Genomic DNA, 22557 nt, shown 5'->3' with positions numbered 1-22557 from the left:
TCAATGCTAGTTTTAGATGCTTATAAGAGGTTGCTTGACGGAATTGTTAAAAGAGGAGGAAAAGATATTTAACCCCTGTTTAATAATTATTCCTGGGTTTCACCTTAGAATTTACAGGCTGGGGATGTTGCAGTAAATAAGCCTCATACAAACAGCTTTAAAATGAAATACCCTAAGTAGCTACATTGTGGAGACTATGAATATATACCTACAGAATAAAAGAAGAAAACCACTCTATTAATATTATGCAAATGAGTATGTGATTGGGAAAAATCTCCAGGGACAGCACTTTACACAGATCCACAAAACCCTGGATTTCAGACCACTCCAATGGCAGTGGAGATTGTGTGCCCTGAAAAATCAAGTCAGATGCTACACACAGAGGCTCTGGCAATGACAGGCCTGGGATCCATAAGATGCATGAAGGAGGGGAAAGCAATCAGTATTTCTAAATTAACATTCTATTTTACATAACATATGACTTTAAATATGTATGTATAACTAAATTAATAAAATTAAATACTATAAGTAGACATTTGACTCTTTAATCAACTTTCTCAAGAGTTTATATGTCTAACTTCAAGTTGATTCCCTTCCCTAAACATAGGATCTTCCTACTGGGAAAATGCAAATAAAAAAAAATTATATTAGGAACTATTCTGTACTTTAGCATTTGTGGGAACTATTATGGGAAGGAATGGGAAGCTTACATAATACTCATCAGACAGATCACACCTCACCAACCAGAGCACCCGATAAATACACCCAAACTTCATAGGTAGTATATTACAATCCTATTAATGAGGGATCAGGTCCAGAGGGCTCCTGGAAGCTGACCATCTCAAGGGCCTAGGGACAAAGCACACAACAGGCTGCAGCCCCGTCTGCCTTGCTGTAAAAGCCATGTCCTCAAACCAGGACAGGCATCCCTGGATGTCAGACATACCACCAAAGTTAGGCCTGGTCCCAATGACCTGCTGCCACATTCCTGCACTTGAAGAGTGTATTCACATTTACTGAGACCAAAACCCCAGCTTGTGTCTCAGTCCTTGCAGAGGATATGGCTCTCAGCCCAGGATTAAGACTCCAGCCTCCAGATTTCAGGCCACTGCCTCCATGATTCCTCGGGTCCTGCATGGACTGGCATCTGTACCTTTACCCTGTCCACTGGCAGCTTTACAGATATCAAGCCCTCTGTGTAGCTGCTTCCAACAGAGCTAGATGATGAACACACTAAGCTCTCATCTCCGGCTACCAGCAGATCAGTTGACTCCAAGGACACTCCTTCCCAGAGGAATCAGGCAGAGTAACTTCCACTCTGCAGAGGACCCCCACCACTACCACTGTCTCCTCTGCTACCTACACTGTCTTCTGGTGGCCTCTTCCTTCTTGGTGCATTTGACACTGGCTCCTCCTGGTGACCTACACTCCCTTCTCCCTCCCCTGCCTCCTGAATGTAGACTCTCGAGGCTGCAATCACCACCCCCTAACTGCAGCATCTGCCTCTCTCCCTGAAAAACACCCAAGACCCTCCAATCTGAGTGCTTTTGCATATTTCTACAACTTTGAGGACCAAAGAAGCCCAAGACATCCAAATGTCAACTCCAGGCTCCCCCTTATCAGTCAGGTCCACCTCTGCAGGACCATGCAAAGAAGCCCTCAGGCCAGGGTCCTTGGCAATGTCTCTAGCTCCTTCCTCTTCCCTGCCCTCTTCTGTCTCTGTCCAGGACATCATTTCCTTTCCATTCTAAAAGCATTTGACATCAGCTTTTGAAACTATGGCGGCGGGGGGGGGGGGGTACCTGCCACCTGGCTTGCCTCTATTCAATCCATCTGTCCTACTCCCTGCAGTTTCATAGTCCTCAAACCACAGTCCAGGGAGATGCTGCCACTGTCCGTCTCTACTTATTCATAAGAGGCAAAGCCACCATTGTTATTCCAGATGCTTGCTGGCCCCCTCAGGACCCTCACGAAGTCCTGGTCATAGAAGACTCACCCATCTGGATCTGGAGATTATTGTGCTAAGCGAAATAAGCCAATCCCCAAAACCAAAGGTCAAATGTTTTCTCTGATGTGTGGATGCTAACCTACAAAAAGGAGGAGGAGGCGGGGGAGGGATAGACATTCAGTGGGTCAGACAAAGGAGAACGAAGGGAAGGGAGGGGTTTAGGAATAGGAAAGAGTGGCACGAACCTGAACCTGACAGAACTTTCCAGTGTACACAGATGAACACACCACGGTGAATCTCACCACCATGCACATTCACAAGACTGAGATTCTAATTAGAATAAGATACATATGATGCTTGTATAAATAGATCAAAATAGATTCTATTGTCATGTACAGCTAAAAAGAATCAATGAAAAAAAAAAAGACTCACCCATCCCCTGTGTGTGGACCCACACCACTCTGTCCCTCATACCAGCAATCAGAATGCTACCACTGCCGCTCTCAAGCTCAAGCAAGGCTCTTCTTCCAGAAACCCACTGTTGAGCATCTAATCCCTCAAACACCAGATGTTCACACTCCTTCCTTTTGGTATGAGGGAGTGGCAAACCCAATGAGCTGAGCCACAGTCCTGGTTTTGCCAGGATTGCTGATGAGTTTTTTAGCTCTTTTGTGCCTTAGTTTCTCCATCTGTACAATGGGAACAGTGACTTCTAGTTAGAGGAAGATGAAGCTTTGTGGTGGTTTCCCTATCTACCTGGGGCTTCTGTTCAGAGAATGACCCTCTAGCTACTGGAACAGGCTCCCAGGACTGGAAGAGCCCAAGAATCACCTACACATGCACCAGCTGAAGTGATGGTATGTATGGGTCCAGCTTCTTGTCTTAAGGAAATTTCAGGGAGTAATTCACCCTTTCCAGCTCCTTTGAGGGTCAGGATGATGCTCTGACACTTCTGAGATCTCTCCGTGCTTGGCTTCTGCTCCTTCCCGGTCCTGCTTCCTCTATCCTTTCCAATCTCCTCTGAGAGCACCTCTTTAGGAAATCATTTGTACCCAAATCCTCATTGCAAGTTTGGCTTCAGAGGAGCCCACCTCACACAAATGCCTGCCTTGCAGAACTGTTGTGAAGAGTCAGTGTTTATATGCAAGGCATCTAGTCAGGGGCCACCATGAAAATGTGTTCCTGTAGCCTCGTTATGGCAGTCATGGAGCTTAGTCCATATCCTGCCGTTCATGTGCTTTCACCTCCCCCTCAAAACTATAAATGCCTTGAAGGGTGGGAGCCACGACTTTCACATCTGTATGAATCCCCATGCCCAGCACCCATCTGGCACAGACAGATTCCCTGTTGGTCTCGTGGCTGCAGAGTCTGGTCCTAGTCCTGTGGCTGTAACAGCTCACATTCCCAGAACCATCAGAACTTCCCCCTTTATGCCCAAAACTTCCCTCTCATTACTCATTGGGGACAGAATGACACAATCACTGTTCTCGCTCCAGATCCTCTCAAAGCTCTTCAGGTGGTAGGTGGTCCTTCCCAGAACTTGAGGCTGGGATGAGTACAGGGGTTCAATGCAAGAAGATATCCTAACTGCCAGCTCAGAAAGAGAAAGGTGGGAGCCCTCCACCTCCACCTAACACAGAACTCACAAGCCTTCAGTGTTGAGGACTGTCACCACCTGCCTTTGTCAGAGGTGGGTCAATTGAGGCAACTGCCTTAGAAGAGACTCTTCAAAAGCAAGAAGGAAATAGAGACTGAAGTCTGCATTCTTGGGCACAGGCAGGAATTATAAGTACACACTATTCACATAAAACTGACAAAGCAATGGCACAGGACCCAGAGGTCTTGCAGAAACACATGCCGGTCACTGAAAAGCATAAAGGGGCTCATGGTGAACCCACATGAAGAACATATGAGCTGATGAGGAAACACCTGAAATGGGATCTGAGTGAGGGACTCAGAGAGCAACTCATGTTTCTTGAATACTTAGTGTCCAGGCTACAAAAGCATAATAGACATCATTTCCTCAGTGTCATGTTTTAATAGAAATGAATTGGAAAAGCATCCAAAAGCACCAGACTGGTTAAATAAATTATGAGTGGTTATTTATTTAACCAATCTGCTATTGTAATAAATAATTTGCAGCTTTTAGGAATTAAAATATAATGAATATATATCTTTATGAAAGACTTTAATGATATATTTAAAGAAGAAAAAAGTATAATACTTCCATGTTTATAAACATAGAATATGCATAAAGTCTAGAATAGAGGTCAGCAAACTACAACTTGAGGGCCTGCTTTTATGAGCACAGTATTATTAGACCACATTCATACACATTTATTTCTGTCCTCAGCTACTATCAGACCACAAGAGTAGAGCTGAATCATTTTGACAAAGACTGTATATACCACAAACCACCTACAGCACTTGTCCTTTTAAGAGTTTATCACTCCTCATCTAGAATAGATGCCAAATGTTAATTATGTATTTCAAAGTAGTGGGAAGTGGGGTCATTTTATTTTTATTTTTTATTTATGCCTATGTTTGTATTTTCTCTGTCTTGATAATGTGTAATCTTCTAGAAAGCATATGGCTTAGAAAAACAATGTAAGTGACATATTTACATTAAAAAATAATTTCATTAATGTTCACAATCATCTTCCCAACTCTATAGCTAAAAACAGAGTCTGGAAAGTTCTAGCAACTTATTCAAAGTGCATGTTAGACCCCAGACTGGTTGGTCTGACCCAAAGACCTTCTTAGAACAAGATGCTGAGCACAAAGACCAAAATGGATGGAAGGCCTCCTGAGTCCTCTCCTAAGTAGACATGCACAAGGGGTCTTCTCCAAGGAAAAGCATCATCACAAAACTGCAGGTCCTCCTTGAGAATACTGGCCTGCATGGGATGCTTCTCATCAAAGGTGAGAGGTACTAGAAACCTATGTATGGCTCCCAACCCACAGTGCCCACCTTGGTCAGCTGGGCCAGCCATAACAGGTATTATATTGCTCTTTCCGTCTCTCCTCTCTTCCCAAAGGAACCAAGGTCAGCAGACAAAGCCAGGCATTCTGGAGTTAAAGGCAGATCTAAGTCCTCCCCAGCCTCCAGCAGGTCCTTCCCTGCCTCCTCCTGCCATCCCCTCCAGCTCCTCCTCTCCCCTCCTGCACCTGAAATGCTCTGGCCAATCACAGGCCTCCTATTTCCAGACTCAGGCTATTTCATACTCCCAGGCATTTGAGCCTGTGGTATCCTTTGCATAAAAAGTTGATTCTCTCCCTGACCACCTGGCAGATTCCTATTCATTCTTCAAAAGAAAGGTCACAAACTAAAAACTCACTGGCCATATGAAGGCTGCAAATGCATGTTCTCAGCCCCATGTGGCGTTACAAAAATAAGGATAATTTATATATATATATATATATATATATATATATATATATATATATATATATATATATATAAAAATTGAGATTCCCAGTCTTTCCAGACCAAGCAGAAGATCTAGTAACACTCATCCCACGTCCCCACAGGCTGTGGCAGAGCAGCAGCTGTTCTTTTCTCATGGGGTATATGCTTTCCAGTCAGACACAGACCCCCGCCCCAGCACTACCACCCAGCCTCCTCCAATGGACTCCCTAGATGTCTGAGATTGCAACGCTTGCCTTAAAAACTCTAGCACAGTGTTTCTCAAAGTGTGCTCTTGGGCTCAACAGCATCACCTGGAATCTTGTTAGAAATGTACATTCTTAGGCTCCATCCTAGATCTACTGGGCCAGGAACTCCAAGACTGCAGCCCAGCAATCTGTGTTGGCATAAGCCCTCTAGGAGATTCTAATGCCCAGTCAAATTCGAGAACCTCTGCTCTAGCACTGCAGCCAGCCTGGGCCCTTAACTGATCTTCTCTCCCCTGCCCCATCCTTCATCCTCAGTCCCAGCAAATCTGCCCTGTGCCAGCTCATGACCACACACATTGCCCTTCTGTTGCATGTACTCCCCGTCCTGTGGCCATGTGCTCTTTACCTGTCCACTGGCTTCCTATCTGGTGAGATCCTTCTGATTCCTCCCTCCCCACCCAGCACCTAGCAGAGAGTCAGCCTCTCAGTCAGGACTCAGAAACTTCTTTAGAAGAATCAAATCACTTGTTGATTATTTTTGTCCCCCTAATATGGAGGAGTAAAGTGACCACAAGGTAGCCTCAGCTGTCCTCTGGCTTGACAAGGATAGCAAAAATCAAATGCCTGTATCTCCAACGAGCACCAAAATTTCAGCTGAAGATGAAGTAATTCCTATTCACAGCATCTGTTAATCACTCAAGATCCTTCTAGATGCATGGGGCTATAGAATGAAAGGTGTTATTAATGAAACCATACAGACTGGGAGGCAGTTCTGAATAGCAGCTCTCCTTCCTAACAATGCCTTCCCCAGCAAGTTAATCCCCTGCCATTATTTTAAATTCTTCAAGTGCTACAGAAGTCATGTAGGTTGTTTTCCCGAATAGTCACTTAGCTGACAAGCATTTTCTAATTGACAGAACATTCTGAAAAGACAGATTAAAGATGGGGGGGAGAATAGTATTAAGATGGTGCAATTGCCCACACACAGCGGGAGGCTAAATTGTCTGAAACGTAAGATTCAGAAGAGAAGTTATCCATCATAGCCCCCCCACACACACACCCTGCAGCCCCTTCCCAGAGAGATTTCAGATACATTCCTCCACGGGTGGCTCCTATCCAGTGATGTGCCCAGAGGGACTGCACTCCTCCGGCAAGCTCAAATCCAAGCTGAGAATTGAAAGCCAGTAGCAATAATAAAATCATTACTAATAGTTGAGTTGCTAATATGTGTCCAAAACTTTCCAATAGGCTGTGTGCCAGGGGGTTTACACTTATCATTCCATTGGGATTTGTCCCATTATGCAGATGAGGTGACAGAAATGCACCTGAGCCCACACAGCTTGCTAAGTGGCAGAGGTGAGGCCAAACCCAAGTTTGCGGAACTCAAGAGCCTCTATCATCAACTCACCTCCTCCCCTCTAAGGAAATGTGCCTTGGAGGGATTGCAGAGAGGCATGAGCTCAGATGGCAAACACCCCAAGCCACAGCCCAGACCCTCAGCAAGGGTCTCCCTGGCACAAGCGTCCCCTCAAGGCTGGCAGGGCCCGGGGCTGTCCAGGGGGTCGCCATTACATCATTACATCACCCTCGGGAGCTGCAGAGCCTCTGGATAGGACTCACCTATCAATCAGCCTCCTTTAAAAATCTCACGGAGCTGATGGACTCCCCCTGATGGCCCTCAAACCATGCAGGCTTTGAACAGCTAATGAGGCATGCAGATGGCTCCACCGTTCTAATGTTTTCAGATTTCCTGGGGTGAGATAATGCCGCTGACGAGGGAGTGTACACTGAGCTGTCCCAAGCACTGATAAGGTGTTAATAAACCTTAGCAAATGCTGATTAGAGGCGGCTCCAGCAGCACAGAGCTGCCGCTTTCTGCACACACAGGGAGGTTGGCCAATTAAACTTGGGGAGCTTCTCAATTTGGAATTGATCCCAGGACGGCAGCAGAATGAATGCATCTCCAGTGCCTTCAAGCTGCCCACAGATCAGGTTTGCCTGTGGCCAGGCCCGGGAATCCAACTGGAGTTTGGTGCTTAAGGGCAGTGTGAGTAAGGAGTGCTTCAAAGACCTGTCCCCAAAAGGCCAGATTCTACAAACACCCCTCATGACCCAGATAACCTTTAGCAGCAGATATTCAGGAATGTAGTTAAAGCTTGCTTGAACATACTTCTGTTTATAGCTGATACAAAATTTCTTGGGATTCAAAGTTAGATGCTGGGGTTCTCCACCCAGTTCCCCTCTCCAACCAGTGCATCCATACCCCCAGGTGCTCAAGGTGAGCCCCTAAAAATTGCAGTGTGGTTCTGCCTCACCCAGAAATGTCAGGAGGCAACTCCCTCCCCCTGGAAGAGTCCTGCGTCCAGGAATGACAGCTGTGGTACAGGAAAGCCAACCTTTTGCCTCAAGTTGGGATAACTCTGCCACGCCTACTCCTCTGCTCCCTTTAAAATCAGGTGAGGCCAGAGCTCAGCTGGACCTCAGCCATGCCCAGCTCCTCCTCTGCCCCATCCTGCTGCTTTTGCATCCTTATGGATCTCACCCCAGCACTCTCTCTCGCTCTATCACTTGTGCAAAGTCAGGCTCTGACTTCAAGGCAGACTTGAAGAAAATCAGAGGGAATGAGAACCATTATTTCTGAGCACTGTTGTGAGCCAGGCATTGTGTTGGACCCTTTCCATTCACTAATTCAGAAACTTTCCTTAGAAATCTTAGAAATACAGGGGGCGCGGGGGGGGGTGGGAATCACCCTTCACAGAAGAAAACTGAGGCTCTGACTGGGAAATGACTTGGCCAGGGTCACAAGTTTCCTTCAATAGCAAGGACAAGATTTCATGGAGATCTGGTTGATGCCAAAGTCAGATCAAGTATGTTTCCGCAAAGCCATGTGACTTCCCCATATTTACCGTGAATTGTGTGAAGTCAGGAGACAGAGTGGCGCTTAATGAAGACACAGATCTGAAAAGATATACCAGGCTGAAAGCTGACAGGCCAACAGATAGAAAGAAAACTTCCCCCATTCTGGTGAGCTCAAATATCCGTTCATTCAGAACATTCCCCGTCACCTCCTTGCTTGACAAGGAACTAATGACTCACCGTTTCTCTGATTTCCAATTAGAAAACATAACCCACATTGTAATTGAGGTTGTATATTTCACTGGTCAACAGATTAGGACAAATATTCCCACTTTGGGCTCCTGCCTAAAGGAGCTAACAGTTTCAATCTAGGTAAAGAAGTCTCTTGCCAGCAACAGTGGCTTCTGATACTGTCGCACACATTGGCTTAATTAAAATGAGCTGTATGATGAACATCTCCGGGAGGCGGTTTGCTCTGATGGTGTCACCCAAGGACACCACCATCCGGAAGAAGGCAGCAGTCTAACCCCAATCAAAACACACCCAACAGGGGAGTGCTCCACTGCTGTGTAGTTATTAATTACCATCCAGGGCCCTCTCCGCTGACAGGCAGAGGCTGTGGGCAGGATTCCTAGGAGGAGTCCCCTTCTTCATACCATTCTGCATCCATTCACCACCCCCTCTCCCAGTGTCCATCAAGTCCTGCCTCCCGCGGTCACAATCAGAAACTCTAATCTGGTGTGTCCCCCCTTTGCCTCCTGCTTTATTTAACCTAAAAATTTTCCAGAGATGCCACCACGGGGAATGTGTGCAGACAGCTATAGAAGGTTGGGATGTGGCAGACCCCAGAAGGGGCACAAAGGACGGAGGGGGGAGGTGTTCATGTACTTAGAGCTCCCTAATGAGAGCCACAGGCAGGAGAGGGGTCCACTCACCTGACCCAGGTTTGCTGCAGCACACCTGCTGCTACAGACATGGTGATGGCGGCCCAATGGGCTCAGCCCAGAAATGTGCAAAATTAGAAGTAGGACTCAGCTTTCAGAAGCTGGGGGGGGGGGGTTCCTGCTCTGGACACAGAGTCAGACTCCATGGGGGCTGCAATCAAGAGCACTTCCCTCCCCGACATCCTGAGCAGCCAAGAGGCTTCATCAGTAAGACTGTGTTGAATCTCATTTTTCATGGGGAAAATGCTCAGGAAGTTACAAGGCAAGTGAGTTCAGGCAGCATCTTCATTTCCTGTTGACAGAGCATCCCATTATGTCTACATAGAGGTCTAGGGGAAGGAAAAGGTCATCCTGATAGAGAAGACCCAGAAAGCCCCAAGTGAGTGGTGGGCAGGAGAGGGAAGTGAAGCCACTCCCCCTGACCATGGAGAAACAGAGATGCCCACAAGGCAAATGCTGGTCACTGTGGGCCCTGAGGGCCCTGAGTTTGTAGAGGGCCAGAAACACACATAAGGAGCTGTTGTGATCGTGTTCCCCTTCAGAGGTGGAGAGACGGTCTCTCAGGAGGCCTGGGGATTGAGAAACCAGCTCTGAGCCCAAGGAATGCTGACATTTTTATTTATTCTTCCTGCATCCCATCCTTTCTTCCCCATATGCCTATTGTTCCCCCTTACAGTTCAGAAACAGTTTGGGGAGTTTAACACCCTCTCAGCTGTGCTAACCAGAAGGCACCAGGGTTTGGAAGAGGGGTCTGAGGAGCTGGCAGTGTCCACACAAGCAGTGAGAAACCAAAGCACACACCCCACGGGGCAGAGTCAATCCCCACGGTTTACACATTACCAGGTCTCGCTCCTACCAGAGAGACTCAAATCCTCCCCAAGAGAGGTTTCCCAAGGGTCTCTTTAAATTAAGGCAATTGTCTTAACTGCTGCCCTGGCACATTAAACGGGGTCCAGGCTCCAAGCCCTTTTTCCCAACATCCATCCTACCTGCTCCCCAGGTCCCACAGAAGGAGCCCTCATCCCTGTCAGTGTCTGTTCATGAACAGGGACAAGGGGATTCTGAAAGGTGTTCGGCCTCCCTTCTCTCCTCAGCAGACACCAGGGCATATCCTTCAACCTTACCAGAACCCCCAGAGCAGCAAGAAGGCAAGCATCTCTATCAATGACCCCAAGACTACTCCCAGCCCAGCTCATTCCTGCACACATGCCTCTCCCCACCCACACACTTGTGCATAAATTGTCCTTTAACAAACATTCATTGAGTGTGCCAGGCACCGAGCTAGGCCCTGCTGACATAGAGAATAACAGAAGTAATCAGATTTCGTTCTCATCCTGGAGGAGCTCTCTGGTAATGGAGAGGGACCAATAAAGAAGCCAGTGTCTGGGAAAAGAACCAGCAAGTCCACATTCCCCTCCCCAAAGCCACTGAGGAGGCATCAGCCTGCAGCCCTGCAGCCCTAAGGCTCATTTCTGTCCCCCATCCTTACCCCAATCCAAGTGAAAATGAAAACTTAAGGGGACCTCTGGGTTTGCATCACCCAGCTTATCTGCTTCATAAATGGAGGTAACTTGTACGAATGTTTTTAATTGTTTTAGCTGATTTTAAAATTCCAAAAAGAAGAACCAATTGGGAATCAAGTCAAATGGAAAATATATGCACATACACAAGTACACCAGTACACCACCCACACACACACACGCACACACATGCACACACACACCAGGCATACACAAGCCCAGCCAGCCATACCCAGCCTATGCTAAGAAACAGGCTCAATATCCTGGGAGGGTGAGCAGAGTCCTGGCGCTGCCCAGAAGGTCCATCTGATCTTAATGTCCAGAATTCAAGTGCAAAAGGCTAGAGGCACAGTACTGGGGTGGCAGCACTGCCAGTCATGCTGTGGAAGCTCAGCAACTTCCTTACCCGCATTGAGACTAGGGTCCTTCATCCACCAAACTGGGTTCATGATATTCTCTTAGGTGTATCATGACAGTGTGGAGGATGCTGTGCACATAGTACCTCAGATAACAGCCTCTAAAAGCAACCTTTGTCTTCAAATCCAAGCCATGTCCTTACTCTAGTTTACCTTGTTCCATTAAACTCATAAACCTTCCTTTCAACTAAACCAGGATGGATTTCAAAAGCATTTCCAGAGCACCTATTATGTGTCAGGTTCTCTGCTGCAGGTCTGCTGGGGTAGCAGTAAGAAGTCTGCCCTGGAGAAGCTCATGGTGTGCTTGGAGAGACCATAAAAGATTCACAATGTTAATTGTGAGATGAAAGCTGGTAGAAGAGTGGGGAGTCTTGCCATGAGAGGAGCCTCCCAGCCAGTGGAAATGGTCAAGGTTGGCTTCCTGGAGGAGGAAAAAGAATAATGAGGTAAGAGGGAGTAGAAGGAAGAGGTGTCTGCAGGAGTCAAGGTCAAGAGAGGAGAAAGCTGGGCGATGGCGAGGACTGGACCCCGGGTCATCTGATGCCGTAGCTAACAGGACAGGGGAAGGTCAGAGGAAGGGGCAGAAGGTGATGAAGCAAAGGTAGGCTGGACTTAAGGGTCCTGGAGGTTAAAAGAATAAGACATTAATCTCGCACAGCTGGGAACCACGGAGGTTTTTATGCAGAGGAGTGACAAGGTAAGTTTTTTATCTTAGACTTTCAAGTTTAAGATAGTGTCTGATGACAATCCATACCTCAAACAACTTCCCTCCAAAAAAAAAAAATCTATGACAACTCAAAGACGGAAATGGTACAACTAAGATTTATCACCAACCAAGGGCCAGACGCCAGGAGAAACGTCTGCAATTTTTAACACCTAAGGAGCTAAAAGAGAACTCAAGGCAAGCCATTGCCTGGCCATTTTTCAGGTCACTAGATTTTTTTTTTCCTCAGATGATAACAAATTATTTCCTCATCTTACCCAAAGGGATCAATAGCTACTCTTTCTTTCTTTCTCTTTTATTCTCTTGTGTAAAGAAACATAGGCATGCTTCAGGAAATGTTTTAAGTAGCTGAGGTAATTAAAGACAGCACTATACAAATAAAGTAAGATGAATTCATTATAAATTAGTAGGGAAACTAATTACCTATGGAAACCCAAGTTATATTAAGTATAAAACCAAAATAAATAGCTCTGTGCAGCCAAGAGACCCATGCTGACCCCCAGTTCCACACTAGAGCAGGGTGAAGCAAGATGGTCTCTGTCCTGAGAGAGTGGCCATCAGACAGGAGCCTCTGCCTTCTTTATGGGACAGTTTGTTTCCTATTGTCCACCCCCAAATATAGAATTTGGCTTTTGAGTTTCATGGGTATGTGGCTGTGGAGTCTGAAAACAGTATTTGCTAATGATGGTATTTGCTTGCCTCCTGCTGGAATGATCCAAGAAAATAAGAAGGCTGGTATCCCACCCTGCTCCAGGGACAATGGCTTCCATTGAGCTCCAGGTCACAACACACCACAGGCATGACTCAAAGGCCAGCCTGAAGCTGAGCCAGGCACCGGGAAACAATGTCACTGGGCTGGAGTTGCCCAAACAAGACTCAGAACTAGACAAAATGCACACGTCCGGAGTTCTCCAATCTGCAGTGTGGGAGAAAGGCATCCCCACTCTTCAGAGCAGAAATGGCCAAGTGTACGGCCAGCCTGGACCTCTGTTCCTCACCAACCACTGCTTTCCTTCAGTCCTGGAAAACCACCCACTTTGCAGAAATGGAGATATGTCCACAGCTCAGTTGTCAAAAAAACATCAGGGGAAAAAAATCCTTCCTCAGCATCTGCGTCCCAAAGAGTGCCCAAAGAGAAGGGGATGGGTATCATTAAAACTTGCCCTTGCATCCTAACACAGAGATGGTTCAGGACAGGGCTCCACATGCTTTTTAGGAGGGATCAAATGAATGATGGCATGGCATTTATATATGAATGGTGAAGGGAAAGAGGAAGAGACTGAGTATTATTGTGTCGAATGAGTTCATAAATGAATGAAGGGCATAAATGTGTGAATGAGTGAATCAGTGTGGGAACAATGAATGAATGTGTGAATAACAGTATTATTATGCATGTGGGATGAATGGCTAAATGTGCAAGGGAAAGAGCAAGCTTCAACCTGAGCATGGTATCCAGGGTGAGAGGCCCTGGCTCAGCTCACTCACCACGGTCCTCACACAAGGTCCCTCTCACAACCTTACCCCACTCTGCCACTTTGAACCAATGAGAGCAATGGCAGACTGTTATGGGTGGCATTGCTCTGAACTTCATGTTTATAGTAGAATCCTAACGCCTAGTACCTCAGAATGTGACCTTATTTGTAAATAGGGTCTTAACAGGCATAATCGAGTTAAATGAGATCATTAGGGTAGACTCTAACCCAAAATGATGGTGTCCTTCTAAGAAGTGAAAAAATTGGAGACAGATACAGGGAGAGCACCATGTGAAAAAGCCAGGTCAGGGTGATGCTTCCACAAGCCAAAGAAGGCACAAGGTGGAAGCAAACCAGCAGAGACAAGTGAAGAGGGACAGACAGACTCCCTTTTCACAGCCCTCAAAGGACGCAACCCTGAAATAGCTTGGACTTCCAGCCTCCAGAACCGAGACCTTAAATTTCTACCATGAAAGCCATCCTATTTGTGGTAATGTGATATAGCAGCTCCAGCCAATTTGATTCCCCAAAATTCCTCCCCATGTCCAGAACCTCTTATAGCCACCATACCCAGGAATGTGAAGAATTTGTTTGGCAGCAGATGCCCAAAGGGGAAACAGCCACACAGAGTTCCTTAGAAAACACATTTGATCCCTCTGCTCACAAAGAAGGAAAACACAAAACCCAGTGAGGTTGGCTGAGCATGCATGAAAATGTCAGAGGAACTAGAATGAAAGGGGTGCCACTAGGCAGCTGGAAACAGGTCTGCTGCTGCCTGGTCCCAGCTGATAGTGTCCGATTCCTCCCAGTGGAAGCAAGACTCCTGGTGGTATCCCCAGCTCCTGCCCCAGGCCTGGCACTTTGTTAGCACCCAATAAAGCTCCGAAGGAGAGAGGGAAGCAAGGAGGAAAAGCCCACAAAAATTGAATGTCACCTAGTTCCAGGGAAAAGGCTATTTCTTCTCAGTGTGTTACTGGCCACTGCAAGTTGTGTGAGGGATGACATTGGATGGTACATAAATAAACACTTTTAATAGTTATTTATTTTAATTAATATTAATTGGGGAAAATATTCATTGCTAGCATATCCAATCCACAATTTCATGGAAATTATTGCTGAAGATGAGGTAATATTTAAGAAGGAAACTGGCTTAAAGAAAAATGGTAAGTAACTAACAAGTGGTCTAGAGATGGGGCCTTGGTTTATATCCAAAGGAAATAAAATCAGAATACTCTAGTGATGCAGCCACATCAATATTTATAGCAGCTCAATTCACATTAGCTAGACTATGGAACCAACCTAGTGTCCCTCAGTAGATGAATGGATAAAGGAAATGTGATATATATACTCAATGGAATATTATCCAGCTTTAAAGAAGAGTGAAATTATGGCATTTGCCAGTAAGTGGTTGGAGTTGGAGAATATCATGCTAAGTGAAATAAGCCAATTCCACAAAACCAAAGGCCGAATGTTTTCTCTAATATGTGGATGCTAATTCACAATAAGGTGGGGGGCACTAGGGAAGAATAGCATTACCTTAGATTAGGCAGAGGGAAGTGTTGTGAGGGGAGGGGAGAGGTTGTGGGGTTAGGAAAGATAGAATGAAACAGACATTATCACTGTATGTATATATGTGACTGCATGACCAATATAATTCTACCGCATGTACATTCAGAAAAATGAGAAATTATATCCCATCTATGTATGATATATCAAAGTACATAAATGCATTCTACTGTCATGTATAACTAATTTAAAAATTTAAAAAATTTGTGAACAGCAGTCAAAACTTGCTGAAGTTTAAGGTATTAGTCTGAGGCCACAGAAGCTCAGTGGCTGTTGCTTTCTAGATAGACGGACAGATTGATTTTAAGCTTCCCAGTGTTGAGGAAAAGACAGTATTTGTCCTATCCAGGCCTTCAACTGATTGGAAAATACCCACCTACTTTATGAAGGACAATCTGCTTTACTCAAAGTCCACCTATTTAAATGTTAATCTCATTAAAAACACCCTCACAGGGGTACCCAGAAAAATTTTTAAAGAGAGAGAGAGAGAGAGAGAGAGAAAATTTTTTAATATTTATTTTTCAGTTTTCGGTGGACACAACATCTTTATTTTATTTTTATGTAGTGCACCCTGTGCATGCCAGGTGAGCACGTTACCGCTTGAACCACATCCCCAGCCCTACCCAAAATAATTTTTAACCATATATCTGGGCATGATTGTCTACTAGATTGATACACAATTCATTCACACCTAGGCAATGAGAATTTGGGAGGCTGCTAGAGAGGAATGAAGGTTCTCCCAGACCTCACCTCCGATGAGGACAGCAGCCAAATGGCGCTAGTCCATTTGGGCTTCTATAACAAAAATCATAAAGTGGCTGGATGAACAAGAGAAATTGATTTCTCCCAGGCTGAAAGGCTGGAAGTCCAAGATGGAGGCATTGGCAGTTTAGTGTCTGGTGAGGGCCTGCATCCTGGTCCTAGATGACATCTGTTAGTTCTGTCCTCTCGTGGTAGAACCTCTCATGGTAAAGAGGTCAAGGGATATCTCCAGGGTCTCTTCTGTAGGGAAAAAATCTCATTCGTGAGGTCTCTACCTTCATAACCTACTCACTCCTATGGCGCCATCTCTTAGTAGCCTCACAATTGGGGTCATGTTTGGGGAAAACAAAAATCTTCATACCCTAGCAGCACCATGCCCCTCACCTCCTCACTCACCTGGACCCTGGGCCACGCTTCTCACTGTCCTCCTGACCTCCAAGTCCTCTTCTAGAACTGATCCATGGGTCCAATCTTAGCATTCTCCACTCAGTGGCCTTCTACCAGTAACTTCCTCCTCGCTCTAAACTGCCCGAAGAATAAGACTCAGCTCTGTACCTGTTTCCAGCACCTCTCCTGACCTGGTCACCACCAACTATTCTGCAAAAGCCTGATCCAAGGATTCTAACACAGTCTACTGCCTGAAGCTCCCTGCAGTCTCAGGGCTGTGCCTTTGCCCAGCCCTTCCTCCTACCTGGAGTGGCCTCCCATCTCACGCTCTACCCAAGCTGAACCCATAACCTGGACTCCTCTTCCACAAGGCATCCCTGCTCCCTGAAGACAGAGCCATTAAAACATACTGAGTGGTTGTGATTGGCAACTCACTTGTAGAGAAGGAACGAGGACTCGTTCCCCACCTTGATGTGACCACTGGCTGAGGCATCCTCACCTATAGATTGGGAGTTCCTTGCAGCACTCCAAGAAGACAGACTGGGAGATGGATGTCAGGATGGTGAATGAATGGATACAAAGCAGATGAATCTGGAATGAGAACCCTCAACTGCAGAACATAACACCTCTGTATGAACGAGGTCACGAACATCATGACATTAAGTGACCAGGACGACGGATCATCTGGCCTTGCTGCAAAACTTTGGTTCTCAAGTTGGAAGGTTCCACTGAGGCTGCCCAAAGGATTCATAGGTGGTAACAGTGAGCCTGGCCACTTAAATGCCCAGTGGTTCTCCAAGACGTGGGACTACAGAAGAATCTGGAACAAAGGGCCTGCTCTCTTTTCTCCCTCCCTGAGCACCCACAGGCCATCTCGAGGGAAATGTCTAAGGTTTGATTTTTCAACTCTATAGTTATAAAAAAAGCCGTGATCACATAGCTTATCTTCCCAGAGGCCAGGAGACAGTGACAACTCTAAGGATATGCTTAGTAAAGCTCTGGAACAATTTTAATAGGCGACACAATCGATCCATTCCTGCCTGGGCTTTTTTGCCTCCTTCTATTTTCCTGCTAAAATGCACAGCTGCTTCTTCACTGCAAAGATCCCAAGGTGTAAAATCTGTAAATTAGAAATGTCCTCTTGTGGATGGTCAGCAGTTGACTGCCTGCAGCCACTTCTTCAGGTACCATCCCATTGCCCTGCTTTCCGAGGACTCTCCCAAACTCTCTTTCCTATAAATCAGAGGCTCATGCCTTCTTTCTTAAAAGCCCGCATGTTTTTGAAAGTCTTGCCTCAAGCCTGTCCCCTGGTTATGCCTTTTCAAAATCTCACTGTAAGACCATGCAAGAATGTTCAGAGGTGAAGTAATTAGTTTATGGGTGCTGTAAACGAATCAGTGCATGAATCCACTGATATGGATTAACTGGTGGTAACCATAGGCAGGTAGGGTGTGGCTGGAGTAAGTAGGTCCTCAGGGGTGTGCCTTTGGGATTTATATTCTGTCCCTGGTGAGCAGAGTTCTCTCCACTTCCCAGCTTCCTGTCCTGTCCTGGGCTGCTTTCCTTGGCCACATCCTTCTACCATGATGTTCTGCTTTACCTCGAGTCCAGAGCTATGGGGTCAGCTGACCATGCACTGAACCTATGAAATCACAAACTCAAAAGCAAACTTTTCCCCCTCAAAGTTGTTCCTGCTGGATATTTTGGTCACAGCAATATAAAGCTAACTAAAACCCCCCTGAGCAAGGATAAGAAAAAGGATCACTATGGGGTGACCCTGCCTTTTACACTGTCCCTTTGCACTAACCTCAAAGGCCCATCCAAACTCAGAAACTAGGGTCAGGCAACAGGAGCCATACAGGACAGTTCAAGGGAGGCAGGAATGCATCCCATCCAGCTCTCTCCATGGAACCCAGCCACATGGCCTTGCAGCTAAGCCCCCAGCATTGTGTTCACCTTCAGTGCAGTGAGGTATTCCTCGTTTATGCAAATGAAATTGGTAGCTTCCCTGGATCCAGCTCTGAATCGGGAGCTACACAGACTCAGGTCTCCTCAGTGGGGCTCAACAGGCCCAGCGAAGACCCCCTATAGAGTTGCCCCTCTGGTGCACAGTGGCACCAGGAAACTGGGCAACAGACCAGAGACTACTCATCTCCTTCCCATGCCATGAAGGGACTTCCTCTTGTACTCAGTGCCTCTGCTGCAGCTACCCAGGTTTCAGAGAGGTGACTGGGGACATGCCCTGCCTTCCAGGGAGACCCATTATCAATCACAACCAGCACAGGCCAATGCCATGCAGTCATGTAGAGTGGCCTCGTGAATGACTCAGCCTTGTTTCAGCAAATGGCCTGGGTTGCAGCTAATTACCCCCTTGAACACAATTCCAGAAAAGAATTTCTGAAGTTGACCTTCTTCTGCAGGCCAGTGGGGACAAGGCCTGCCTGCAAGTCACTGAGTTAATCATTAAGTTTTCTCAGGTCTGTGGAACAACTGGAAATGCAGCCTTCCTTTAATCTTCCATATCAAGTCCCCCTCATCCAGATCTCTTCAGTGCTCCATGGGTCAGCTAAAGCAAAAGCTTGGAGTGTTGGCCTGGGAGAAATAAAGCAACTATCAGGCCAGGAATGAGGGAGAAAAGAGACCAGGGTCAATTTGCTTCTAGCTGCCTTAAGCAATAGGTCCAGGAAAGGGAAAGAATGGGATAGCCCAGGGTTGGAGTCCCAGTACCCCTCCTGGATGCCCTTGACCAGGTTGTTCAACCCCTCTGAGCTTCTGTATCCTCCTCTGAGCAGAGTGATAGAAAGCATATCCACAGCAGGCTGCTGTCAGGATCCAACAACTTGATGAGTACAAATCAACTGGCACACATCACGCGCTTGATAAACAGGGTCACCTATGCCCTTGACATAACAGTAATAGAGAATTAACTCCCACTTTTCTTGGGGTGGGTGTCATTTCCTTTCTGTAGATGTTGGCTTCTCTCCCTGACAGTGGACACAGTGACAGGAAACAGTCAGCTAGTCTGAAAAGACTAGCCAGTAAAGTATGAAGAATCCCAAAAGGGAACAGCGTCCCAAAATCCAGGTGTGAGAGTCAACCAGCAGGGCCCAAGGCTATAGAAGAACAGAGTAAGATGAAGGGCAGGGAATGATCACTGATGACCACACAGGAGCAGTGTGCATAGGACAGTGGACATCCTCTTCATTGTAGGGTACAAAAGTCTGGGACCCCAGAAGATAACTCTGAGACCAGGATTCAAATGCAAAGCTTTCATTTGTGAGGCACAGAGAGAACTAACTAGGAGGGAGTCATCAAGCGATCCCAGGAAGGGAGGGCAGCCAACAAGAGATGTTATTGGAAGTTTCCACACAAATGACTGGAACTTCTTCTGCAGAGAAACAGTGTAGCACATGAGACTTAGGATTATGCCACCCAAGGGACAAGGGACAGGGTATCTATATACCAACTCAGTCTGCTATTTGGGAGATGTTCCCAGGTGTGCAATTCACCAGTTCTTCTACAAGAAGTTCTGAGTACAAGCAGAGCATGGCCTTGAGATTCTAGAAAAAGCCTCAGACACAGAGGTATGGCTGCAGGCAGAGCCCACTGATAGGCGAGGGTCTGAGAGTAAGGACCAGTCACTGCCAACGTCTGTTCCATAGGGGATCCGTGAGAGAAAAGGAAGTGATGGAATGGAAATGATAAGTGCAGATAACTGTTTTGAAGAATTTTGCTTAAGAGTGAGAAAAGAAATGGGGCTGAAGGGGAAAAATGGACCAAAGAAGAGAGGGTTCATGTACGTTCCAGAGTGGACAGGTACGATCCACTGAAAATGAGAATTTAATAACAAGAGTTCTGCCCTTCGGGAGGAGACTGGGTTGGTTTATAGCAAACAAGGCTCATGGCTGCCAATGATGGTCACTGGTGGATGCAGAGTTCAGCTCCGTCCTCATTGTTCCCATTTCCTCAGAAAATTAAAAACCAAGGTATTTATGTTTATAGTAGCTCTATTCACAATAACCGAAACTTGGAAGCAGCCCAAATGTCCTTCAGTAGATGGATGCATAAACTGTGGTACATCTAGACAATGGAAGAGCATTCAGTGCTAAAAAGAAATGAGCCATCAAGCCATGAAAACACAAGGAGAAACCTTAAGTACTATTGCTGATAAAAGAAGCCAATCTGAAAAAGGCTATAAGCCATATGATTACTGATCTCTGGCATTCTAGAAAGGGCAAAACTACCCAGAGAGTAAATCAGTAGTTGCTAGGGGTTAAAAGGGAGGGAGGGACAAACAGGAAAAGCAAAGAGTCTTTAGAGCAGTGAAACTACTCTGTGTGACATAGGAAAGCAGACACATGTCAGTATACATTTGTCCAAACCCACGGAATATAAGATACAAGAAGTAAACCTTATATAAACCAGGTACTTTATTAATAATAAGATACTGATACTGGTCCATTAAGTATCTCGAATGTACCACATTGGTGCAAAATATTAAGAATAGGAGAAAATGGGGGAAGAAAAAAGGGGCATAAGGATCTCTCTGCACTTTCTGCTCAACTTTCGTGTAGAAAGTTGATTGGTTGTGTGTTTTGTCCAGCCACTTCCAAGTGTCCACATGCAGAGCAGGGATGAGCTAGATTTAGCCAGGCTTGACATCACCCTAGGCAGTCACTCTTCACCAGAGACTCACCTTTACCTGCTCCTCATCATCTCCACCTGAGCCACTGTGATAGCTTCTAAATGGTCCCAGACTCCAGCCCATCCTCAACATTACTGCCAAAGGGAACTTCAAGGGAAACCCATCCAAGAGAGCACAGTCCCCTTCCACCATTTCTGGCTGGTGTCCAGTTGTCTATAAGATGAAGCCCGGGCACTGTCATATAACACAGAGGAACATTTTAGCCACTGGGGCCCAACCTATCTCCCTGATTGCAGGTCCCCATGATCCCCTCCCTTGCTGTTCCCTCATCCAGTGATTCCCAAACCAGAGCTCTGTACTTGGTACACACTCTCCCCTCTGCCCACCTGCCCTGCCCTCTTTCTTTGCTAAAACCCAGGTTCCCATGTGCCTCCTCTGCAATGCCTTCCCCACATGTCTAGGGGAGTTAATGGAAGCAGTCAAGGGTCTCACACTTCTGGATTCCCCTTTCTATTTCTGCATTTATGTTAGTGTAAGAGGACTCGTCTGCCTTTCCACTCCACTAGACCAAGAGTTTCAGGAAGATGAAGGATGTTATATTATTCATCTTGTCACCACAATTGACACAAAGTCAGACACAAAGTAGGAGCCCAGTAAAGTTTGTGAAATGACTGAATGAACAGGTGAATGTAACTGGACCCAAATGGTCTATCTCTCATCTGAACTTGGAATTGAAGATAGCCTTTCCTTCTTCCCTTGAACATTACATTTTCATGCAGGGTCATTCCTAAAGCACCAATTTTGAGGAAGTTCCCTCCCTGAGAAGGGCATAGGGGTTGCCATGGGGAGTGGAGACCAGTAAGGAGGACTGGTCCCTGAGCGTGCCCCATGCTGCTTTTTCTACCTTTGCAAGTCCAATGGGACACAGCTCCACTGTGCACTCTGTTGTGCAGACACAATTAGATAAAGTGCACAGAGGGTTCCCACAGATGCACAGTAGGTGCTCCACGGCAGCCAGTTCTCTTCCCTCCCTCACTCTAATGGGACAATTATTGTCAAGAAGTGGACTCTCTAAATCTTTATCCTGATGCAGACATTGCTCCAGATGATAAGAACATCTTATATTGCTTTCTGAAGTGATAGTAAAAGGCCATCCTCTGTTCAGATCCCAGTCTCTTGGCCATTCTGAGAAATGAAGGAGCTGTCACTAAATCACACAGAATATAAGTTATGTCATTATCTTCATCCCTGGGAAAAAGAATGATAAATCTGCCTCCATTAGCTTTAGGAATCAGGTCACCTTGGCCCAACACCACCAATGACCTCCTCTGAGCACAAAACTTGTGTGCAGCCGTCTCCCTGAATACCCAAAAAGCTCAACACAGACCAAACTCCAATCAGGGCCTACAAAGTTGTCCTTCTGCATTTCCAGCCCTTAGTCCCTGCAGCATGGTGAGTACCCTTTCTAGCCTTGTACTGACACCCACCAAAAGCTGCTGGTATCCTTAGCCAGCAGCCCATGGGAAGGGACCAGGCTCCTCTCCCTGCATCTGGGGTCCTTGCTGTCAGAGGCCAACCTGGGCCCAAGTGTTTGGCATTCATTTTAGGGAGATATCCTAAGTGCCTCCTGTGGTCAGGCCCTGGCATGGCCAAGGGAACAAGCACAGAGTCCTCAAGATGCATTCCTCTAGCTACTCGCAGA

The 22557-nt window shown here is 46.3% G+C and overlaps 1 protein-coding gene and 1 long non-coding RNA gene across 4 annotated transcripts in view; both read right to left on the bottom strand.

Annotated features, from left to right (window-relative positions):
• The window catches only part of Grid1 (glutamate ionotropic receptor delta type subunit 1), a 702171-nt gene that overhangs the window by 403822 nt on the left and 275792 nt on the right, over window positions 1-22557 (bottom strand). The gene's annotated exons all lie outside the window — the stretch shown is intronic.
• Window positions 15565-18519, bottom strand: LOC144366243 (uncharacterized). The gene is made up of 3 exons (XR_013425230.1): window positions 18167-18519; window positions 16646-16801; window positions 15565-16063 (listed from the first exon to the last, which is right to left on the bottom strand). It is a non-coding gene; the product is annotated as an uncharacterized LOC144366243 (long non-coding RNA).

The sequence above is a fragment of the Ictidomys tridecemlineatus genome, chromosome 1, assembly GCF_052094955.1.
Source record: "Ictidomys tridecemlineatus isolate mIctTri1 chromosome 1, mIctTri1.hap1, whole genome shotgun sequence".
In the NCBI taxonomy this organism is placed as follows: domain Eukaryota; kingdom Metazoa; phylum Chordata; class Mammalia; order Rodentia; family Sciuridae; genus Ictidomys; species Ictidomys tridecemlineatus.
This window is presented reverse-complemented; position numbering and strand designations above follow the sequence as displayed.